The following is a 25,699-nucleotide window of genomic DNA, read 5'->3' on the forward strand; positions in this document are numbered from 1 at the left end:
TACAACTTCATTTTTGAGTATTTGAAATATAATTGTCATAACTAACATAACTAACTCCCATAGAAAAAATAGCAATTAATAAAGTAGTGTGGGGGCAGCTAGGTGGCGCAATGAATAGAGCACCAGCCTTGAATTCAGGAGGACCCCAGTTCAAATCTAATCTCAAACACTTAACACTTCCTAGCTGTGTGACCCTGGGCAAGTCACTTACCCCCAGTCTCAGGGGAAAAAAAAAGAAAGAAAGAAAGAAAAGAAAACCACACCAAAAAAAAAAAAAAATGTGCTGTATATATGTAATTACAGTGGATAAACATGGAATATTGGCTTTATTAAAGTCGTTAGCAATTACAAATAAATGTAGTGATATTCACAAATATGTATGGATTTCACAGGGCTAGGAATAGGGAATTGGAAATGTGATTTAATTGGTATGGAGAACTCCCATATGACGAATCACCCCCTTATCAACATATGATTGCAACTTCTCTGCAATTTATAGTGTTAGAAAGCTGAATTTTATTCATTTTGCATTTCATCTTGGGAACCCAGAATCAACTAACTCTTTCAATGGTAACACTTTCAAATGCTAAAATCAATAATCAGTGAATGAGGTTTTATGCTGACCTATCTTAATTTCTCCACAGAAGTATAAATAGAATCTCCTTTCTTAACTTTATAAATAGTCCTCCATGATGTACACATTAGCTTATATTCCATTTTCAATTATACATAATATATCAATTATAAAAACTATCAAAAGGAAACACTTTTGGATCCCACATCAGATTCACTATAAGTTATGTCTTGGATCTAGATTTCCAAGTCTAGAGTTATTCAAAACAGTCTTTGGAGCTTTCAAGAAAGAAATTTAGCACCAGATATAGATAATATAAAGCTGCTAAAATGGTTTCAGAAACTTAATATTTTATTAGCTGGTACCTATGAAAAGACATATTTTTGTGTAGGTCAAAATGATAGTGCAAGAAAAGCTTCTTGCAAACAGTGAAGGCAGGGGAGAATCTGTACTGAAGAGGAAACAACTCTACCTGGGATCCAGAAAGAATCTGAGTTTTAGGGCACCAAAGGAAACAGAGAGCTTACACATTTGGGGACTCAAAGACCAAGAGCTTCTAAGATGTTCCTCAGGACCTTACATTTACTTCTATTTATCTGAGTATATTCTTCCTCTTCAACTCCCTACTCCCCACACCCAACTAGAAGAGCAGATGCTTAGAAGCTAGGAGCTTTTCATTTTTGTTTTTATCTCCTCAGCATCTAGAACAATATTCTTGCACACAGTAGACATATGATAAATATATGCTGAATTGTATTGAGCCATCTCAAATGATTTAGGGTATCCTAAAATAATTTTTCCTAGATTCTTCCATAACTGGCTCTTTGCAGGCGCAGAACAACTCAAAGGTTAAAAAAAAAAAACAAGTGCGTTTAAGTAGCAATATCATATAGAGTTTCTAAAGCCCTGTTAATAAAAGTTCATTATTTGAAATAAAAGAGACTGTCCTAGCAGAGTACCCACAAATTCTCAAATACTATTAACTAATCAGAAATTAGGTATTTGCCAGCTTTAGACAAATTTGCTTGTAAACCAACTCTATAAGGAGGCCTTGCCTAGAAAGAAACTGTATCTTACTGTTAGATGCCAATTATAAAAATTTTAGGGATAGGGACTGGGTCTGGGATATCATTGGTACAAGGAACTTCCAAGTGAAGAAACTCCATTTGCAAGTCAACATTTCTCTGAAGTAAATTTATTATCTTTGAGGGTTATTGTCTCAGTGTCAAATCAAATAGAAACAGATTCCTGCTTGTTACATATTGATTTAGAAAACCACAAATTAACATTATTTAAGTTATACTGTGTTTGTATGTTTTTTAAACATTTTCCAATTATGTTATAATCTAGTTCTGGCTGGACTCTGATGATAGTTTTGCTCCAGTACGAATTTGACATTTCTTGGCTCTAAATCATTGGCAGGTTAAGTGAGTTGCCCAAAATCATAAAGACAGTTTGTGTTGGAGATGAAACTTAAATCAGGGTTTTCCTGGCAGTAACACCAGTCCTCCATTAAATCCTGATTTAGAGTCCCTTCCCTCTGTTTTAGATCTGAGAGGTCTTTAGTTAGATTTCAGAGGCTCTGAAAACTTGAATGGGGGGAAAATATATCTTTATTTTCAATAAACTCTAAATGAAATTAACAATTCCTCCAATTATTTAAAAAGTATTTCAAAATGTTTTGAGAAGGAATTCATAGGTTTCAAAGAGTTCCATGACAGGGTGAAGGACCCTTATTTTAGATAGTTCCTTCTAAAGATCTCAGAGAACCATCTCCGATATTTTTTTCACTGACAAAAGAAAGAAATTCTATAACATCTCATACTTCCATCTTAGAACTTTTTGAAAAATTCTTTTTCATTTAGTAATTGAGAGGGAGTAAAGATTATGAGGCAATATGGTATAATGGAAGCTCATGGGACTTCCAGTCAAGAAAGAATTGGATTTCAATCTTACAGAAATGGGGGTCAGCTACATGGCCCAGTGTATAGAGTGCTGTGCTGGCCCTGAAGTCAGGAGGACCCGAGTTCAAATCCAGCCTCATACACTTAACACTTCTTAGCTGTGTGATCCTGGGCAAGTCACTTAACCCCAACTGCCTCAGAAAAAAATTAAACATTAAAAAAAAAAAAAAAAAAGATCAAACTAGAAATACTTAGTTCATTCAGGTTGCTGTGAGGCTCAACTGAAGTAATTTATGAAAAGTATTTTGCAAACTTTATAAAAAATGTACAAATGTCAGTTTGTTAACATCATAACTGATTTTCCTAGACATTTTGAGAGATAAAGAAGTCCATAACAATTGTTTTCAGAGAAGGGATTCTTATATTTTCATGCAGTTTAAGTTCTCCATTTATGTAGGCCCTGGAAATAACATCACTGCTGGCACAACTGAATGAGTGTTGTCTCCTCTGCCTTATCCCATGGTGTGTCTTATAGGCAGAGTACATGACAATGGGCCCAGCTGCTAATATTCTGTAATTTTAATAGCAGCATAATCCCCTTCTGTAGGATACACAATGCTCATGGGCTAAAATACAATACAATTTGTCAGTAAATGTAGCACATTAGATGAGACTAGAATGGCTATTTAGAGAGACTGAAATATCCTTTGTTCAAGAGCCAACCATTTCTATCTCTTTTATTCAGATATTTGGCTTACCTGATTTGAATGTCAAGATATGTTCGGTGGTCTCAAAGTCTCAACCCATTATTAAGCAATTAGAAGGCTCTCAATGGAAAGGTGGTTAATATTCTAAGTTTATGCAGAACTTTTCTAATCAGCCCATGTTTTTAATCTGTACAGGAAATTCCTCAAGGGCTGTACAAGTGCCATTGCTTTTGACAAAATAGCTAATCAACAAAGTAAAGTGTGTGAAATTCTTTTAAAATAATTTTTTTAATGTCATAAAGAAAGAAAGGAAAATTTAAGGTGGCATTTTATTTGCCTTGTAATCAATTCTGCTTTTGAAAAGGAATAGGATTTAGTTCTACATCTGATTTAGAATTGAAAGCCATAGGAAAACCAAGGTCAAAGATTAGCAAAAGGACCTGCCAATTCCTTTAATGTTAGTTCTTTTAATTCCACTTAAAAAATATTTATTCAGTATGTATTATGTGCAGAATGATATGCTTGTAAAAGATAATTTTAAATCCTCACTTTAGGAACTGAGTTTTGTAAAAATGCCTGAAGTTGAGAGATGTTAAGTAATGTATGAACCCAGTCACACAGTTAGCAAACTGTAAGAGGTAGAATCTGTAGACTCCATGCTTAGCACTCTAGCCACTTTTCCAAGAGTGGCTCCAGAAAAGATATAAAGATATATGATGCTGGTAAAACTCATAATATATCTAGCAAAGCCTTCAGAAGACAGAGTGGGCATAGGAGAATTATAATTAATTTTGGAGGATATCTAAATAACTGTCATATATACATGAAAAGATATAAATGAAAACCACAGGGAAAAAACAACTGGCCCCTATTTTAAGATGATGTGATTTTAAAAATATGAATTTACACAAAAGATATGGGGAATGATTATGTGTATTACAAAAGAATTTTAAAATTTATCTTTGGATTCAACAGAGAATTCCTTAAATATTAAGCTGTAGTTAAATAATTTGATAATTTATCAAGGTGATAAAGTAGATAATCCTTTCAATAGTACATATCAAAACCTAGCCAAACTTTTTCATTTTGCGGGACTTTATTTTTCTCTATGTCCTCCCATAAATCATCTACCAAAGTCTACATGCTGGAGATTTTTCCCAAGGTCTCTTTGACAGTAGAGTGGTTTGTATTAGCCATTTCTTATTCTTGTTTTGCAATCAGTTCATATCAATCTGGCTATATATCTCTAATTCTATTTAAAATAGGATACAATTTACCAAAAAAAAACCTTATTTATAAAAAACTGTACAAAATGAAAGACACTAAAATGGATTTGTAATCTTGATGGGGGTGACATCCCCACTGATATTCCTTGTCTGATTTTTGATTACAAGATCTTGTAAAACCAATTTGGGCTATCTGAGCTGGCTTGGATATTCAGCCCCCATTCCAATGATCTGCTCAGATAAGCCAACACCCAACTATCTGCTCAGGTTTCTCCAAAATAGTTTCTTCCTTATCTGAAAAGCCCGCCAAGAATTCGGCCACTGCACTAGGCTTCTTGAAGCAGATAAAAGAACTGAGGTGGAATCATCCATGGTCAGAGAGTTGAAAGATGCCAGCCGAGATGCTTTGCATCAGAGACTCTCTGTCCGGCCGCTTTTGGCATATATCTTCCTCTATCTAATGCCTTTTACTAACCAGACCTTAACCTTGCTTCCATACCTTGCAATAAACATCTTTTTACCTATCTAGGTTTTCGGGCCTGTAAATTCATTTACAGGGGACTCTCACCGCCACTAGACCTGATTTTACTTTGTATCCTTGCGCTGAATCCTAAGGGGTTGCAGGGGAGCTCCATGTGACTCCTTGTACCCCAATCCTGCCACTAGACCTCAATTAATCTTAATCTTAATCCTATTGAGGTATATACCTCACCATTAGGTATTTACCTCAATTATTTGTTCCCTGTTACCTCTTCAATCTCATTGATAGCTCTCTCCAGTGAGGCAGACAGGAACTCATGCCTGCCTGCCTCATGCTATGTAATTCTTGTCTGTCTTCTTAGGAGTTGAAATAGTATTGCAAGGTAGAAGCACTGACAGTTGAGTCAGAGGACCAGTGTTTGAATTTTACCTCTGATGTTTACTACCTGTTTAACTTTAAGCAAGTACTTATCACCTATAGTTTGCTGTATTAGTTTGCTAATTTGTAAAATGAGGAAACTGGATGCAATAATCTGAGAGGTCTCTTCCAGTTCTAGCTTGATAGTCCTATTACACTTGTAAAACCTTTCTGGTAATGAAAATATATTCTTAATACACTCAATCCAATTATGAACAAATTATTTGGAAGGCATTGTGTTATGATAGAACAACAACAATGACAAAAAACTTGGCTTCTTATATTGGCTCTACCACTTACCAGCTAGCTATTTGACATTGGACAGGTCACTACTTCAAAAGGTCTTCATCTTTTCATATGCATAGTAGGTGGTTTAGATTTTATTGAATGTCCTTTCTTATTCAAATATTTTGTGATTCTGTCCATTTTAGATCCATGCCTTCAGTTTAATAGGACATACATTTTATTTTTCTCTCTGAATAAGGAAGATTTCAGAAGTGTATATCTTTTTACCCATGCCCATATTTAAATATGGGGTGTGAGTCCCTAAAACCATCCAGTGAAATGTTATATACTGGTGCTTCCTTTTCATAAGAGTGATATAAAATAATATATATCCTTTGACCATAATTTGATCTAACAAATATATTGTCTCAGCATGATTACATTATTAAACTAAATGACCAGATTCTTCTACTGCAAGTTTAAGTGAACTTATAAATCAGAAACCACTATGGAAAAGCTCACTTGCCTCTGCCATGCCATGGTACCATTTGTTAAAAGAGAATCTTTTTTAATAATTTAATAAAATTTAATTAATTTAATTTTTAAAATTAATGAAATCAAAAAACACTGTACAAAAAAGTCCAAGAAATGCGTTTATAAGTGACTCTTTTTAACATATTAATATCTCTTTAATACATTTGCTAGCTAAAATAGAACAAAAAATCTATTTTAAAGTTCTTTTTTAACAGGTGATCAGTAGCTCTCAAATTAATCAGTGACTACTGATTAATGGTAAGGATGTTCATGGAGTGTGTTTATCATCAGTGGTTACTGAGCACCACTGATAGTTCCTGGGATGAAAACGACTGTTTAAGAATAACACTTAACTGCACAAATAACCAAGGTTTTCTAAATCAACATTATTTATTTGTGAGTTTTCTAGTTTGGCTCCTTGGGTCCCCAATCAAAAAACAGCATCAGAAGCAAGGAAACTGGATGAAAGCCTAGTTTGTATAAAGTGCCAAACAGTTCGGGTAGCCATTTATGAGATCTAACAGCTTGTCTTCTCTGTCTTTCAGTTGCTGTTTTCCTTTCATAATACTATTGTCAATTACACTTTAAACTATTAATAGGGAACATTGGGAATTAGGGCTGACTTTTAAAAAGAGCAGTCAGGACTATTTCAATTGATTCCCCCCCCCAAAGGTTAATTTTATTTTGAACTTAAAAAGGATAAAGATAATCAAATTAAGCATAGCTATTTTAAAAACTATTGAATGTTATGAATAAGGTTGAATTATAAATTCATATAAGACAAGGCTTTCCCTCTCATCCTTTAGTGTGGAGCTGTAGTTTTCTAGGGCATTCCAGGCAATGCCCTACCTACTATATTTCTATTTTGCAAAGAGGCAATTAATTTCTCAGACTAACTTTTGTATGTAGAAGTTTCAAATAACTATTAAGTTAAATCTTGTTAGTTAGCAGATACTTTATACTTGTGTAGTTGTGAATCTAAGAATTTCAAAGAAATCACAAAGGATGCTGAGTGAAATGAGCAGAACTAGGAGATCATTATACACTTCAACAATGATACTGTATGAGGATGTATTCTGATGGAAGTGGATATCTTCAATATAGAGAAGAGCTAATCCAATTCCAATTGATTAATGATGGACAGAACCAGCTACATCCAGAAAAGGAACACTGGGAAATGAGTGTAAACTGTTAGCATTTTTTGTTTTTCTCCCCAGGTTATTTTTACCTTCCAAATCCAATTCTTCCTTTTCAACAACAACAACAACAAAATTCGGTTCTGCACATATATGTTATACCTAGGATATACTATAGCATATTTAACATGTATGGGAATGCCTGCCATCTAGGGGAGGGGGTGGAGGGAAGGAGGGGAAAATTCGGAACAGAAGGGAGTTCAAGGGATAATGTTGTAAAAAATTACTTATGCATATGTACTGTCAAAAAATGTTATAATTATAAAATTAATAAATTAAATTAAATTAAATTAAAAAAAAAAAAGAAATCGCAAAGGAGAAAAAAAGAGAAACCAATCCATTAAGTATAATATCTCAACAACAGGAAAATGTAAAGCCTTTTTTGGATACGTCAGAATGGCACAAATCAATGTCCTCCCAAAAATAGCAGATGTTGCAGGGACTAAAGGAAGATACACTGATGCACTGCTGTTGAAGCTGTGATATTCTGTAAAACAACTTGGAACTATGCCACCAAATTTACTAAAGTATCACCACTTTGATAGTGGTTTAAAAAAAAAAAAATTGACCCAACACAACCACAACTTTATTCCCCAAAGAGAATAAAGAAAAAAAAAAGGTCTTCTATGTTTAAAAATATTTTAAGCAGCTCTTTTTATAATGGCAAAGAATTGCTAGAGAGTATATTTCTGTGTGATAAAAATTTATAAAAGATGGTTTTAGAGAAGCCAGAGAAGATTTGAAGGACCTGATACACAGTGAAATGAGAAGAATCAGGATAATAATTTATACAGTAATAAGGTAAAAGTGACCAATTTTCAAAGTCTTAAAGAACTCTGATAAACCATGGTTCCAGACAACTGATAAAGAATCCTACGCTTCTGACAGATGACGTATATTTAAATATGGATGCTACCAATATGGGAATCTATTCTGTTTCACCATGCACATTTGTTTGAATGTTTTGTTTTGTTTTGTTTTGTTTTGTTTTCTTTCATTGAGGCCGGAGAGGGAAAAAAACATTTGATAATTTAAAATTTTAAATTAAATTTAAAAAAAAGAAAAGTAGGAATATTGAAGAGAGACCTAGGGCTTCCAGGTTTTGCTATTGTACTCAATGATGTTTCTTTCACATGGTTTTTACCTATAGAGCCTCAGCTTAAAAAAGAAAAGTTCCTTAAGCCTTTCAACATTTCTTTTCCTCTTGTTTCAAATTACATAAAAGGTATGTATGTAGCTATCCTAAATTGAAGATTAAATAACTAGGATATGGATAATGAGTCACAATATAAAACTATGCAAACATGGAGTGATGTTTCTTTCACATGGTTTTTACCTACAGCACATCAGCTTAAAAAGAAAAGTGACATATTTTGGTCCTTAAGCCTTTCAACAATTCTTTTCCTCTTGTTTCAAATTACATAAAAGGTATGTATGTAGCTATCCTAAATTGAAGATTAAATAACTAGGATATGGATAATGTCATAATATAAAACTATGCAAACATGTGGAATTATTTTTTTATTACAAATGTAATGCCTAGATTCAATGTCACTATCTTAACAATTGTTTCTTGAGAAAACAATGTGTAATTGCTAATTGAGAAAATAGAGGAAGAACTTCCTTTTATCGGCAATTTAAAAATTCTCCAAGGGGATCTTACAGTTCAATGAATAGTCAATCATTATGGACCATTTTAAGAGTCTCACTGAATGAGATGAGGTGAGATCTTTCAAGACAGTTGTGAAAATCGAGTAAGGCTTCATCTACTTCAGAGTTCGAGTAGGCCTGAAGGACTCTTAAGTTCGAGCAAAGGGCATTGCCTTCCCCTCCTATGACATCTCCCTATTTCATCCAAATATGGGCAACTATGTACTTATTGGTCAAGTTCAATTTCATGGGTAGATCTCGCGTTTAGAATGTAAGACTCTCAGCCAATGAGGATGAGGGTCAGTGGTGGGAGGGGGCGTTTTGCGTTAGGGATTAAAGGTGCTGTCCAGCCCACAGGAGGCGCTTCCTCTCTTCGATAGTCTACTCGAAGGGTGGGACGCCCTTCTCGCGAGAATGTACAATAAACTTTGCTTTTCTCTAGAGCTCTCTCCAGCTTTTTTTATTAAATGGTGACCCCTCACCATTTCCGTACCACACATCCCAAATATTACTAAGTCACTTATATAAGGTTCTGGTATGGTGGTTGTACAAAGCTGCATAAAATATATTCGCCCAATAAACTCAGAGAAATAATAAAATCAAGAGCATAGAGAAAAAAATTGTATTTCTTAATTTTGTTTGGGGAATGAGTTCTAAATGTTCACATTGACTGGTTTAACTGGGCCAGCTGTCTGGATGAGGGAGGTGGGACAGAGGTTTTTGCTGTTCTATTTTCTTTTAAGTCTCTCCTCTTTCCTGGGTCACTTTCCCAAGTGTAGAATCTGCTTCAGGTGATGGTGAATGAGAAAAGATGCAGTGACTACTGGGAGAAGAGTTATTATGGGAAAAGATTCAATCCAAGAGGCAGCGAGGTGAATATTGGTTGCTCTCCCTCTCCCCTTCCCCCCCCTGCACTCTTTCAGAATGCCCATTTCAAGGCTACGATTATCTTTTACTCCAACAAGTAGATAAAAGGGGCAGCCAATGCAAGGGTACAGAAACAGAAGATAAAATATGGAGTCTAGATTGACTGCAACTGAATGAAGGGGAGTAATGAGAACTAAAAAAGGAAAATGGAAGCCAGATGGTGGAGGTCTTTAAATGTCAGGCTGAAGAATTTACATTTTATCTTAAAAGCACCAGAAAGATACTGAAAATTCCTGAACAGGGGAATGATAAAATCAGAACTTGGGAAGATGGCTGTGTGGAGGATGGAATAGAGAGGAGAAAATGAAAGCAGTAAGATTAATTAGGAACATTTTGTAACAGACCAGCACAAAGTAATGAGGGCTCCTGGGTATTGTTTTATGAGCAGAGAGGAGGGTGAATATGATATTATGGACACAGATCTGATAAATGATGAGCTATTGGTGGGACTGGGAGAAGAGGTAGGAAAGAAAAATAAATCTAAGATTATGAACCTGGATGATTGAAAGGATGATGATTCTTTAAACATATAGGGAAGGTCGAAGCATGATCTAATTGGGGTAGGATAACAAGTTCCTTGGAACATGTTGAGCATCTCTATGGAGAAGGCAGGCAGGGAGATGTTGGCCCAGAATAGTAGTGCAAAAGAGATTAGGGAGGCATATGTTTGAGATTTATCTGGGAGTTATCTGAATAGAATATTCAAATCCTTAGGAGCTAAAAGAAATACCGAATTGAGGAAGTATATAGAAATAAGAGAGCTTACAAGAGTGTCTTAGGGAAAACCTATGTGGCCAGACAGATAGAAGAACAAAGAGTAAACTATGTCAAGGAAATCAAGGAAAGGGAGCATCTAGGAGAAAGGGTAGAATGTTCAGAGATGTTTAAAAAAATGGGGACTGCAAAAATAACTTTGGACTTAGCAGTTAAAAGTTAATTGGTAACCTTGGAGAAAAGAATTTCAGTCAACTGACATCATAAGAAGCTAATATTAGAAGGGAAGAAATATGAATGGAAAGTGAAGAAATTGTATAAACTCAGATAGACCATATCATTCCCTTACTTGAGTCTAGAGTATCTTGGATTGCCTCTTGGATAAAACAGAACTCCTCAAACTGGCATTTAAAATCCTTCACAATCTAACTCCAGGCTATACTTTGAGATATTCCACATAGTTTCCTTTTAGACATTCCATGTTCCAACCAAAATGAACAATTAGCTATTTGGTCAAATTTAACATACTCTATTCCTGCATTTGTATAATAAACTATCCCTCTACTTTAGAATGCACACTCTCCTCAGTTTGTAATCTCTTAAAATTCCTTGTTTCCTTCAAGGTTAAACTAAAGAAATATGTATGCCATTTCTGGGTGGAGATTTGTAAATAAGAAAGGAGGAGAACCTTTGCTTTGTTGGAAGTATTCAGCAAAGAGCCTCATGACCCTCAGTGAACCTCAATCCCCTGCCAGGGAACAGAAGCTGAGAGCCCACTGCCAAGAGTTTTTTCTAAGATAGGTCTCTGGTAGTTGTTAATCTTCATATATGTAGGTGGATTACTCTATGTAGGTATTGACTGACACAAGGAGAAGAGATACAAGAAAATAGTTTAAGGGGATTGAAGGGTAAAGTGAAGGCTTTGTAAAGATTGGATAGAATTGAGTCTGTTAGTGGGAAGCAGGAAAGGGATCAGTGAATTAAGAAGATGGATATGAGAAAGGAAATAACTGGGAACAAGTTTTAGGAGGAGAGAGAAGAATCCTATCAATAGAGGAATTGGTATTTCTGGCTCAGTTTTTGCATTAATTTTTATATTCTACTTTTAGGGTCAGGTGAAAACACTTGCCCAGTTTACCATGATTTTCAGCCAACACTGCCCATTAACTCTAGGGATTAATTATTGCCAGTTATCAAAAAGTAGAGAACAAAAGAGGCCAATAAGATCAGCCTATTGTGACATATCTGACATCAATATCTATTTCACTACTTTTCTCTGACAAAATGCATTGATGATTCATGTATTATTGCCTTATAACTGAAGACTTATTCAAGTTAATGTAATAAAAAATGCATCTGGAAAACCATTAGGGATGACGGCTGAGCTTTTTAGCTTCCTTATTGTTATGAAGACCATTATGGATGCATTTGGTAGGAGAAAAAGCAGCTAGAGGGAGGGGAAAAACCTTTACTCAGTTGAGGCTCATAAGCAGATCACCCTCTAAAATTTGGGGGCCTACAAAGGGTGTCTAACAAAACTCCATTTACTTTTTCCTATGTCTCCCTATCCTCAATATGCCCTAGTATCTACTAGATAAGATGTGTAGTTGCAAAAATGATCTGTTTAGCTGTTGTAGTCAAGGCAAAGTTCCTATACAAAAATAAGGAAAACAGATGTATAAGGGAAGACAAAATGGGATGGGAGCATGGAAGGTGGGGACAGAAGTATGATACATTTTCAAGAAAGAGATGGCAATATGACTATACAGGAACTAGGAAAATGCTGAGGACCTGGAAAAATGCCGAGTTATATGATATGGACAGATATAAGATGTGGTGGTAGTGGTTTGGGGAGGTGATAGATTCCTGGTGAAAGTGAAGGAATTTGAAATAATCTCAAAGAATCTTAATTCAACTTAGATCTGAGCAAAAATATCTTCTACAACATATCAAAAAAGCTGCCAAGCAGGCTTTTTTAAAAAGATTTCCAAAGAAGAGGAACTCATTATCTCCATCTCCTTTCTACTTTTCAGTAGCTTTCCTTCTAGAAGAAATCTACCTCTTTGTAATTTCCATCTATTGTACTTAGATGTACCCTTGGAGGCAAAGCAGAATAAATCTACCCCATCTTCTACCTTAAAACCTTTTTGAGTATTTGAAAATAACTATCAGGTTCTCCCTAAATCTCCCTAGCATCTGTTAAGGTTATGTACGATGATCTAGAAAACCATAACTATCCCAGTTGTCCTCCTCTGGAGGCTTCAAGTGTATTAATGCATGTAATATTCATAACTGAACACAAAATTACAAAGTGGGCCTGATCACAATTATGGCAGAACAATTTTGACAAATTTTCCACTTTTGCAAGTTTTCATATACAAGATTTGATGTTGTTCTTAAGTGAGAAAAATCTAGCTAAGTAAATGGAATCCTTTCACTTAGCTAAAACATAATGTCAGGATGAATACCAAGTCACTTACCATGAAGCCTTGAAGATAAACTAGATTTTTCATAGGTAACATCTGGAAAATTGCTATGGCTCATCATACATCACATCTGGCCAAACTTATGAGAAAGAAGTCTTCCCCCCCCCTATAGGAAAATATCTTGGCTGTTTACCTACTAGAAAGAGGCTTAAGATTTTCCACAAAACCTTCCATTTCATGCATCTGTGGGCACCACACAATAAAGCTAGAAAGAAGACTCTGGTTCAGTTAAGTAACCAGTGATCACAGATGAGAGCTGAATGCCAGGCATCTGAAGCTCTATGTGTGTGCAGTGATAAAATTGAATGCAGCTGCATAGAATGACATTTTCCCTTAGAGTTATTACAAAAAATCATTTCTCCAATTACACCAGTTTGTACATGTACACTACAGCTGAGGAAATGATTGTCTAAGCCTGGTGCATTTTTTTATTGCTAACTTTTAACTAGAAATCATAAACCTTGACCTTATTGATTATAGAGAATAATCTCAACATCTGAAAAATAATTCTTTTGTAAAACAAAGTAGTTGTTACAAAATTCTATGCAATTCTATTTTGAAAAATGCTTTCAGGAATATAGGCAACCATAACAGTATTACCTCAACCTCAGTCAGAATCTGGGAGAAATCAACCTCATTTCTAAAATCATTTTAAGCTTCCAGACCCAAAATGCCTGGGGTTAAGGCCAAATCCTTAAAAGCCCTCTAGGTCCCTAATCCAATTCAATTCCCTGACAACAAAAGTTGGGCAAGAAAAGGAGAAAAGGCAGATCAAGTTCTAGTCTCCTTAGGAACAGAAAGTTTTTTTCTGTGTACTTCAGCCTCCCAAGACATCACATTTCTCTCAGTTCCTACAGCTCTTGCTGTATCAATTGCACAATTCAACACTAATTGTATAACACTGAGTAATAATATTATTTAATTATCTTATGTGCGTCTACTTTCCGTTTCCCATTAGACTGTAAGCTCTTTGACGCCAGATCTTATACTGCTGGATCTCTCAGAAACCTATGGCAGAGTTAAGCAGAGAGAAAACCTCAATAAGAGATTTATTATTTACTGGCTAGGTAAATGCATGGACTATTTGTTTGTCCAGTGCCTTATCATACTAGGAAAGCTGGGTCCTCTACTCTTTTCCTGCTCTCCTTATATATAGCTCAGGGGATAAGATTCTTAAACAGAGAAACAATCCTATGATATGGAAAAGTGAGTATCCTTTTGCTGATGAATTAAAATACAAATCAGCTAATCAGTAATCTATGGGATTAGTAGAACTATTGTGAAATCTTAAAATCTTAAACTTGTTCTGCAGGTAATAGATTGCCATTGAAGGTAAAGCTTTGGGATAGCTTGAAAATTTTGATACTCATTTGCCTTCCCTGGCAATGTCCGAAGCTACCATCACTGCAACATAAGACTGGGGAGACCTAACATCAGACTACAAATCAAGCTTCATTTAAACAGATGCATAGAGGGATTGTAATTTATTAAAAAAAACAAAAACAAAAACAAAAACAAAGCATTAGGACTCCAATCAGAAGAGTATTCTCTCTAATCAAAGATAATGGAGGTGACCATCATCTGTAAAGATGGTGTAACAATAGAATCATGGGAACCATGGGGAACAGTGAAGTTCCTTTGCACATAAGAGCTGCTTTCTTGCCAAGGACACTTGCACTCTAAATCCTGATAGGAAATGAGTATACCCAGGAAAGTGAGGACTTCTCACTTGATAATTCCAGACCCAATTTCAAGGGTCTGTTAATCATTAAGGCTCTGGGAAGGAGAACAAAAGACCTGTTCTTCTAGTAGAAATATCTGATCTCCTGCACCTTAACTGCTTAGAGAAGAATCTAACATTATTCAATTACCTGGAGATATTCTAAGAGATGTATAAACAGCTAATTTCTATTTGTTGAGGAAGCCTTAAGTAAACCAAGTCTCCTTGGTTATTCTAGTTTAATGGATTGATTAATTACCTCTAAACAAATCTCTTTGTGAGGGGATTATATGGTTTCTTATAAAATCATTAACTAAGGTAGATTGAATTTATAACTTGGATTCAGTTTACTGAGGAATTTGGGAGATAGGATGCTCATATTGGATAAAGTAAGATAAATGTAAAACTTGTGAAACTTACTATCATAAAATTCAGGTCAAAATTTAACAAGTCCATGCTACTTCCAGGCATAAGATGAAGGGTTGTCATGATTTCTTATGGCTTGTGACTATATAATTTCCTCTGACTTCTGAAGGGGTGACCTCCCTTAAACTGGGGACCCTGCTTTATTGGATGTTCAGTTCTCATGAGATTCTTGAATAAAGCTTCTATTTTTCACTTTGAGAGACCCCTTTTTGAGAGAAGTCATTTGGAGTTGGGATTTGCCATACCACATAGAAAGCCAGGGCTCCTGAATGTCCTGAAATGCCACTTCTCCTCTTTCCCCACTCTTAGCCTTCTTTCTACTATTATACTATGACCACAGAAAATAAGACATCACCTCAGTTTTCTATAAAGTAACAGATCTTTCTTTTGTTTATTGCCTTAGAGATAGGACTACTATTCTTGAAGGTCCTAGGCTTATAACTTGAGTGTACTCTTGGAACTCCTTATTCCACACATCCACTTGGTTCCAAATTCTGTCATTTTTTACTACTACAAGATCTTTCATAGTCAGGCCCTCATCTCTATTCAGACTGTATTTTTGTTTGTTTGTTTGTCAGATAATCAATTTGAATTATTTGCCTAAGATCACATAGGTAGTATGTCTCAAGTAAGGGTCTGAATTTGAACTCAGATCCTCCTGACTCCAGGACTGGCATTCTATCTACTGTGCTACTTAGCTGCTCCCTATTTATTTATTTATTTATTTATTTTTGTTTGTTTGTTTGTTTATTTCTTCTAGACCAGATGTGCCTAAAATGAAACACAAAACAGTGTCCAGAGGACAGCAATATCGACTCAGAAAACCACAAATTATCTATGCTATATTCTATTAAATATTTCCTAATATCATTTCAATCTGGTTTGGGCTTCAGTAACTTTGTCTGCTATATGATATGGCAGTAAATCTGATACCTCTATTCTTTTAAGAGCTCTATAACAGTTTTCTGGTATTATCATTTCAACTCTTTTCAGTTTGCCTTTAAACTATTGCCCTCATTCTCTTTCTAATATGCTGCTAGGACTGATCCCACCATTCTCATTACAATGCTCTTTTACTAAAAATTCTTCCATGTTAGAAGTGAAGGATTCCTTGTGAATCTAAATAGATTCTGAGTGGCTCACTGCCTTGTACTTCAACATGCCAATAGACTGACGGTCTTATCATTGTGGATAATATGTACCCCAACCTGTCCATGTCTTCTCTTTCTGTGTGAGTCTTGTCCATGCTTTCCCACAAATCCCTGCTAGATGATTGGTACACCCAATGTAATAGAGGCCTTCTTCAAGGTCTTAAAAAACAAAACAAAAAAAAAAAAAACCACCTTTTTTTGGGCATCAGAGAAACACTGGGGCAATCTGTCTGTTATCTCCTAATCTTAATACATTTCTGACTCATTTCCTTTTCTGATTATATATTTACTTAACAATATATCTTATGTCCCTTGCTGACCACAGAGCTGTAGAAAAATGAATCATCCTACTTAGGCCTCTTTTTTTATGCCTTGTTTGATAATAAGCAGGTGATCATTGCACAATAATCCCTATAGCTGTAATCATTAAGTAATCTTGTATGATTTTAATATATGGATAAGACTCCTTTTTGGAAAAGAGCCTGTAGGATTTTATTTTCCTCTGTTTTGCTCTGAATTTCCATAATTAAAAATTTAAGTAACTTCTCTGCATTTTTTTCAATGTATAAGTATATAGATTTCAATTGCACTAAAGTTTGTATACCAACTTACAGATCTTTGGTGTTTCTAACCTGAAAAAGCTCCCGGTAGAATGATATCAGACCAAATTTAGGTTGCAAAATAGAAATGCACAGCTTAAAGTGTTGTCATAGATTTTATTTTTCAACTTCCATTGGGGCCCATTGGTCTCTGTCCTTCTGAGCTGGCACTTAAGACCACTATTGGCCAAGATTGCCAGCCAGATGGTTAATATTGGTATTCTAACATTACTGACGAGCTAGTTCACTGTGAATTATTTCACAGTCTGTTGAAAATGTCATAACCATAAATGGCATGATTCAGAAATGCTTCTAATGCCTGTAGTCAAAGGTTTAACAACCCCATAATCAACATTTTGGAGGACATTTTTGACTGCCTAATAGGACCTTCTATGATCAGTGTAAATTCTTTACTACTTATGCCAGAAGGAAAAAAAAAAAAATCACATGCTCAAATGGCACATAGAGAAAAATTTTACAGATTTCCTCATAGCTATCAGATAACATTTCAAATATCTATTTCTTAGCTCACCAATAGCTACAAGGGAAGTAATTCAAATGTTGTCTTTCCTTCAGAGTCTAAGTGACTATCCATTAGGTCTGTTCAATAAAAGCCATGGTCAGCTAAACTAAACAAAGTGATCACCATTAATTTATGTTGCTTAAAAGAATGCTTTAATCTATTTCTTTGGAAATTCACATTCATTTTATAGGGAAGGAGAAATAAAGGGGCATCATAGTTTAATGAAAAAAGTAACAGACTCTTATCTAAGACTATCTAATTGATTCCTAAACCCTAGATTACAGACCAAAGTTTGATACTAATGAGCTGCATTATCTTAAGCTAGTCACTTAAACTCTTCCAATTTGAGTTTCCCTAACTAGAGTTTCTTCCTCTGGAAAGGAGAGGGCGTAATTAGTTGCTCCCTAAGGTATCTTTGCATACAAAATGTCCTTTTATTTAATGACATGCTGTGCTGGTATCAATCTTAGATGACTCCTCATTCTCCATTTCACTCCTGCCATCTACTTATTCCTTATGAATAATAATAAGAGTATTACTATCCCCTAAGTATTATTTCCACAACATGCATAACTATTTCTTCAACTATAGTGAGGATGACAGGAATCTTTTTGCTCTAATCCCCATCCCTCTTCCCACACACATACCCTTCAATTCCAGAAATCCTGAGGGCAGAAAATAAAAGGGTTGAAAAAAGGAAAGCAAAACTTTCTCCCTTATAAAATCTATATTCACATAGAGAGATCTATGGATTAGTATTTTACATCTGTTGTAAAGGCATATTCAAATTCAATGTATCTTTCAAGATATTTTGTGGTCTTCTGAAATTAAATGTTTACACAAATACAAAGCAGTTCAATATGGAATCCAATAGATTTGTAGTAAATGAATGGTTATGATGGTATCCTTGTTACAGGAACATGGGAAATCAGAAGATCTGTGGTATTTTATGTCACATTCTCTTTGTAGCATATATATGACACTCCATATCTCACAACCCAGACTCTTTTAGATACTGTATACTCCACTGAGTTTATTTAGCAGACTTGGATGCTGTAAGGAGAAAATCAATTTGAGGATATAAACAAAGATAAATTTCAGTTCTTGAACTGATGAAAAATGGCCTTTGGAAAGCTAAAAAAAAAAGAGGCCTCACTTGTTTAAATATATTCTCCAAGGTTCCCTGAATTTCACTCTCCACATTCTGAAAGACAGTTCAATAAGTACTACTCAATTCTCTCTGTACACTCACCTAACAAGAGTCAAAAATGGAAAAAGGATAATTGTAGAAGCAACTGAGATTCAAGGTCTGATTCCAATGCCAAGAAGGACCCTCAAAAACTAGCTCATATTTTATTTTCTTTAGAAATGAGCAATACTACTGTAGAAGGACCAGCACATATGACCCAATATACAAACCACTGGTTAGATAGGAAAATCACTAAGGATGCTATTATACCACTGCTGAATACAAATAACGAAGCAGATACTAAAATGGATGAAACAATTTTAAAAAATTGAGAAAACTTTAATATGGAAGAATAGTTCAGATACTGGTACTTTTTGAAAAAAATGAAATATTTTTATATTCTTCCCAGCAATTAAAATTTTCAGTGTGATATAACTGAAGATTGCAATGGTAAGAGAAATCGTCCTTCTACATTTGGTACCTAAAGTATCTGGGAATATTTCTGTATAAAAAGACCCTATTATCCTTTTTTCATTTTCATATTAGTAAGGATTTCTTGCCTTTAATTTTGATGAAAATGACACTGATTATAAATGGGGAAAAATAATGGAAATTCAATAATAAAACCAGATCAGTTTAATTATCAATGGGAGATGTATCATGCTGTTATACCAAATGAAGAAGAATGAATATGCCTAAGGCTCTGGATCACTGTCATTCTATACTGAGGAGCCTGTAAGTGCTTTGAAACTTTTCAGCCTGATTTGGTTTCACTGATAAAGTTTGGAGATGGAGCATTGTTAGGATTCTTACAAGGTGCTAAGTCACTGGAATGAATAGAGACAATAATTATCTAATTTAGCATGGTTGATCTGATCCTACAAGGAGATGTTATGGGCCAGAACTTGAAACAAGGTACTGAGTGGAATTGAGGAGACAATAGTTAAATCTAGTTTAGCATAGATTTAATCCTAGAACAAATAATGGTTTCCTAGTAGTAAAATGATTGGTGTATACTCAGTGGACAACATATAAACAGGAAGTTCTCAGCGCTCTCAGGACTTTGGGAGATTCAGAACTAGGACTGACTTCCAGGAGATTCACAGGGCAGAAACCCACAATCCCACACTCTTGGAGGCAGAATCTGATTCATTCCCATTTCCATGTTTGTGCTGGCTGGAGACATTAGGACAAGACCTTTTGGGAACTAAAGAGAGAGATAGGCCTCTAAGAAAGCTAACTGGGCCCAGAAAAAGATTCAGGATTTTGAAGGACACAATAATGGGTCTCGACTTTAACTCCTGGCTGCATTTGGTGATTATTGGAACTGAAGTGAAACTAAAGCTGCCTCTAGAAGCTCCCCCAAGAAACCTGCTTGCAGAGAGAACGATTATGATTTAGAGAATAAGAACATTACAGAGCATGAGAAAAGAGAATGGACACTAAGAGGACAAACCTGGGGTGGGTAGGGCTCTTTGTGTGTTTGTGTATGAAAGTTAATTTGAGAAAGCACATTTGAAGCTATGCAAAACTACATTTCTAAGATTATCATTAGTAATTGGATAGATAGCCCAAAAGAAAGAGTAAGGGAGAGCTGAATATGATGTGATTCTAAAAAGCAAACCCATGTTGCAAAAATTAAAAACAGTAATTATATATGTGAATAATATGTAGGACCAAGAATTGACACAGATGAATTAAATAGGAGAGGAGGACTGGAAATTCTGAAATCTATGAGGGAATGGGTTAAAGAGAGGGTGTTTGTGTGTGTGTGTGTGTGTGTGTGTGTGTGTGTGTGTGTGTGTGTGTCCCAAGAAGCTTACAGGACCCTCCAAAATCCATAAAGAAATAAGAGATTAAGATTAGGTGAGGTATTGAAAAGTGTATAGATTAAGGAAAGTGGGTTAAGGTGTGTAGATTAATAGGAATGGGATTAAACAAGGAGGTAAAGGGTGGGAGGAGAAGTTAAGGGAGTGATCCTTTGGGTGTGGGCAGTGGGAGTAATAGTAAGGCAAATTAACAGATAGAAATCAAATGGAAGAGTTAGCAGAGATAGGAAACAAGAGATACAAAAACACAATAACAGTGATCAGGAATAGAACTTATTAGGGAAAAAAAATAAAAGTAGATGTGGTAATCATTGATTGCAGACAAAGTTGGACTTTTAAAAGATTTAATCAAGAACTGAATCTACATTATATGTCAGTCATATGAATAGTGTTTTAGATGTATGTGTATGTGCACATCTATATATGTGTGGAGATGAGTGTATAGATACATACATAAATATATTCGTGCTTAACAGCAACCTGCTTAGGGGAAGTGGGGAAAAGGGGAAAAAATAATAAAATTAAAAATACACAGCAGAAAACAAAAGAAAACCTTCAAGGAAGAAAATAAAAAATGGTCACTCATGAATACAAATATCTACTACATACGCTTTCTTGAAATGGAAATTTATTGTTATATTTTTTTAAATCCTCCCTCATGCTTTGCTGGACATATGACAATTTTTTTTTTCTGTTTTTGTTTTTCTAATTTTTTCTTATTTTGCATTTAAGTTTTAAAATAAATATACACATTAAAAATTAAATTAAACGGGAATATAACCTGTATCTTTCTAACTGAACTCAAGACTATCCACTGTCACAGTATTTCCTCTCATTATATGTTGACTATTTCATTTCATAGACACTTTCTACTTTATAGAATTTTTTTAATGCCTTAGTTCTCTTACAAGATCTTTAATCACCATGAAGGTAAGAAATAATTTACTGAGCTTTCTAACTTTCTGAGCATAGTGCTTTACATGTAGTTATGTTAGACACCCAATAAAGATTTGATGGATAAATGGTCACACAAATAACGAATGACCAAGGAAAAAAGACAAATCATAAAACAGAAATTAGTTCAAACTTAATAAGTGATATGATAAAGCAGAATGGAGAAGAATGAACAATCCTTCTCTCATGTGAGAAATACTAATTTCTGCACAATATTTAAAGAGAACATTAAACATGCTTAGGAGAAAAGAAAAATAAGTTATAATTTGTCTCAATGTAAGTTTGGCACATATATAGGGAAATTCCCAATCAAGCTATGACATAAGCCAAGACTCTGAGTCAGCAGCTTAACATCACAATGACAAATAAGAGAAACCAATATGCCAGGCACTGCAACATTTCTCCTACAGTTTAATATCACAAACTTTTATGATTTAAGTAAATAATTAGAAATGATACCTTTGGAAATGATCAGTATTAATGTTAAAAAGAGCACAAATGGATAGGGCCTATCCTTGGTAATTACCCATGTTTAACTGTTCCAATCAGGTATATAAATTAATATTGGCTTAGTAATAATAATACACATTACATGTACATGGTACTTTAATTACAGAGCATTATCACATTCCTCATTTCAACTCTGGTCATCACAACAATTTGTCTTGTGTTTTCAATTTATCATATAATATCATACATTAAAATTATTTACATTTTTCTTTTTCCTAACTAATATGCCTATATGAAAGCATGCATTATTTAATTATTTATATGTTATTTAACCCCTTTCCTCCAAAACGAACACAATCTAGAAATAATAAATTCTTGCTAAATGTTCTTTGAATGAATTACTGAATGAAACCCAAGTGTTCCAGGAACAATATACTCTGCATTGAAATATCAGTAACTTTGAAAAAACCACACCAATTCCATAGGAATGTCTTAGCCCTATAAGCAACAAGCCTTAATGATTATGTCTTCTAAGTTGGCTCTCTAATCACAATATTACTTAAATTACCTTACCCAAAAGGTAATGCCCAAAAGGGCATTTTATAATCAATTCTTATTCTTTAATGAGAGAATTTATAATGGCCTATTCCAGTGCTTGTTCAGATACCTGTATTTATTCAGTTGGCTGTTAAAGTGAAATATTTATAATTTCATAACTATACCAAAGATTTTTTCCAAGCTTAAATGGATTATGATCTGTTTATTAAATATGATATGGGTTATGATCTGTTTATTAAATAAAGTGCTGCATATATGAGTTATTTAGTGAAAAATCTTTGAGAATCACGAGATTTCAGAGTTGGAAGCAACTTTAGGGAACTTTTATTCACCTCATTTTGCAGATAATGAGACTGGAGACTTGGTGATAAGAAATGATTTGTCCAAGTTCATACAACTAGAAAATGGCAGAAATAGTGAAGTGCCCAACTGGCCAATTCCCAGTTTACATGATCTTTTTCAGGTCTCTGTTCATGTTTCCTCATATTATTTTAGTTACCCTTTAATGAAATTTATCCATTTTTGTTGCTTTTAAACAGAGAAACAAATAATAATCTAAACAAAATTATCATATTTTCCAAAACTTGAAAATAATTTTATAGCTATATCTATAAACTTACACTTTTATTTATATTTCAAATGATTTGGGCAGGAGGGATGGAGAGAGGAAGGGATGATATAATTCATACTGAAGGTTAGATTCCAATTGGCCTCCAAATCTCTTCCCTCCTTGGATATTTAACAGCCCACCCTTCCTTTAGGTAACAAACAACTCCCAGACACTGTGTGCCTCATTCACACAATGAAAATATTTTAATGCATATGTTCATCTAAAAATATTCTTTTCTGAGCAGCAGTCTCCCAACGACAACACAGAACCTTAATTTAGATAAAGATACTTCTCTCACACCTGCACTGCACCTAGAGATATGTAATTCTGCTGCCTTAAAAAAAAAAAAAAAAAAAAAAAAAAAAAGTTACTGTATCATTTCCAGCAAGTTTTTTCTAAACCATTATTTATCTACCACTTGCCACACAGACAGAGACCCAGCCATATGCTGGTTGCAGAAAAGGCACTGCTAATGGGGCAAGGGACATAGAATAGGTAAGGTTCAGAAAGAAGTTCTTCACAGAATGCAACAGGTCTGATCTGACTCACAGCAGATACAATTACTTCTATTGAATCCAAAATGAATAGGCTGAACACAAACTACTTATATGCACAAAAAATCAAATACAAAAAGAATGTCTGACATAAAATTCTTCTTTTCCCACTATACTGATATTACATAAAATTATGAACATGGTGGAGTAGTCAAGTCATATCAGTCCATTTTTCTTAAAGGGATGCTACTCAGACCAAGGAAATGATTTACTGCTTTATCTCTAAGTCATTAAAATACAAGGAACACACGTCCATTATTTACCATCTTGGATACCACAATTATTGACTAGCCATCTATCATCTTTAGCACTGCAGAGAAGATCATACTACCAAAAAAGAAAAATAGTTAAATTCAATTATGTACCAAATTAATGCATTATTGTTATTGGCAGTAATCCCTAAAGCAACAGTGAAAGCATGATTTACAATTCTGTAGATCTGTTAAGACACAAATGACATTTCTAAGGGAAATGTCCCTGAAACTGAACATTTTTATTGATTGTATTCTTTTTTGTATTTGAAAAATGACTTCCACTGCCCAGTTGGTGATTTCCACTGGGATTTCCTGTTCTAGCAAAAGGGAAAAACAGAGGGCCTAGGGGGAAAATTTTTTTTAAAGGGGAAAATGGAGATTAAGAAAAAATAACCTATTTATCTTACTAAGTTCTGATTTCCCTCCACACATTCACACACAATTCAAGTATGGCGTATTACAATAAACTATATATCCATTATAAAAGCATACAATGTTATTGTTTATTCTCAGAAGCAAGAGATCAAACCCAAAGATATCTTACTGAAAACTTTAGCACTTGCCTGTTTTTAACAATTGGTATAGCTAACTTTTTGTTCAATACTTGCAGGCAAAAAGCTGATAGGATCACTGTAATTGATGAATCAAGAACTTTTCCTAAATCAGATTTTGAAATGGAAACCTCTCTAGTCTCAGTTTTACTGCTCAATCACCTGTGATGTTATTTTTTCTGTGCCCAATAAAAGTAAGGACAAGTGAAAGATGAAGAGTAATACCATCAGTGGATTTACTCATGATTCTTTGTAAAATTGTACTCAAACTTTCATAGTGACTCTTAGCCACTCTTCCTCTTCCTGCTACTATATTTCTCTTGTTGGTTTTACCCTCTCTCCATGACTTAGATCTTAGGAAAAATAAAGGAAGGAAATACTATTCCAGGAGAAAAAGTCTGGCAGGAAATGTGTCCTCTGACATTCCTTCCTAGTTCAAAGATTTTATATCACTATATTCTACACTTGCCATCATGCTTCTCCTTCCCATAGTATGTCTATATGTATCTAGATTAATCTAAGAACAAGCAAGACTCAGATCTATCCAAACCTGGGTGATATATAGAAATATTCCCTCGTATGGAAATGGCATGGGAGTTAAGTCATAGTTAGAGAACAGCATAGAGTAGAGGGAAGAAAAGTGAGTTTAGACAGAAGACTAGAATTTCTCACTGTGATTCTTACTAGTGTTAATTTAGGCAAGTCATAGTTGTTTTTTTTTTTTTTTTTAATCTGTTTTCACCACAGTTTTGTTTTTTTTTTAATTGGTTATATAGGAATATTAATACCTACACTCAATTCTTCAAAGAGTTATTTCAAGTAAAGAACTACAGAATAGTATGTAAACATAAACAATTATGTTGTATAAGCCAATAGAACAGACTCTTCAGTGTCACTAACAGGTTTTATCTATTATGTGTAAAGCACAGGCAAATAAGTTTAAGATGATACAAAAGGAGGAAAGGGAGAAAGAACTTCTGTAGAGGGCTGGAACTCTGGAGAAGTATATTTGAAACAAGGTGTTAATTCAATGGAATTGATGATATAATGGTTCTCTAGTTCACATATATACTCAGTACTTAGTATGGTGATATAATGGTTTTCTAGTTCACACATATTCGGTCTGCTGTAATGATGTAATTGTACTAAGGTATGTAAAGGCTGAGAAGGACTGGGAGTGACACATTCTATCTTTGACCATCTGGTGGCTCTCTTGCACTCTTCCACTAAGATCAAAGACTGGGCCAGAATAAAGGCTCTAGCCTATATTCTTGACCATTCTCGTTGTGT

The 25,699-nt window shown here is 34.6% G+C and overlaps 1 protein-coding gene across 1 annotated transcript in view; it reads right to left on the reverse strand.

Moving 5' to 3' along the window:
• SNX29 (sorting nexin 29) overlaps positions 1-25,699 on the reverse strand; it is a 653,362-nt gene that overhangs the window by 57,132 nt on the left and 570,531 nt on the right. The gene's annotated exons all lie outside the window — the stretch shown is intronic.

The sequence above is a fragment of the Sminthopsis crassicaudata genome, chromosome 1, assembly GCF_048593235.1.
Source record: "Sminthopsis crassicaudata isolate SCR6 chromosome 1, ASM4859323v1, whole genome shotgun sequence".
NCBI classification, from domain to species: domain Eukaryota; kingdom Metazoa; phylum Chordata; class Mammalia; order Dasyuromorphia; family Dasyuridae; genus Sminthopsis; species Sminthopsis crassicaudata.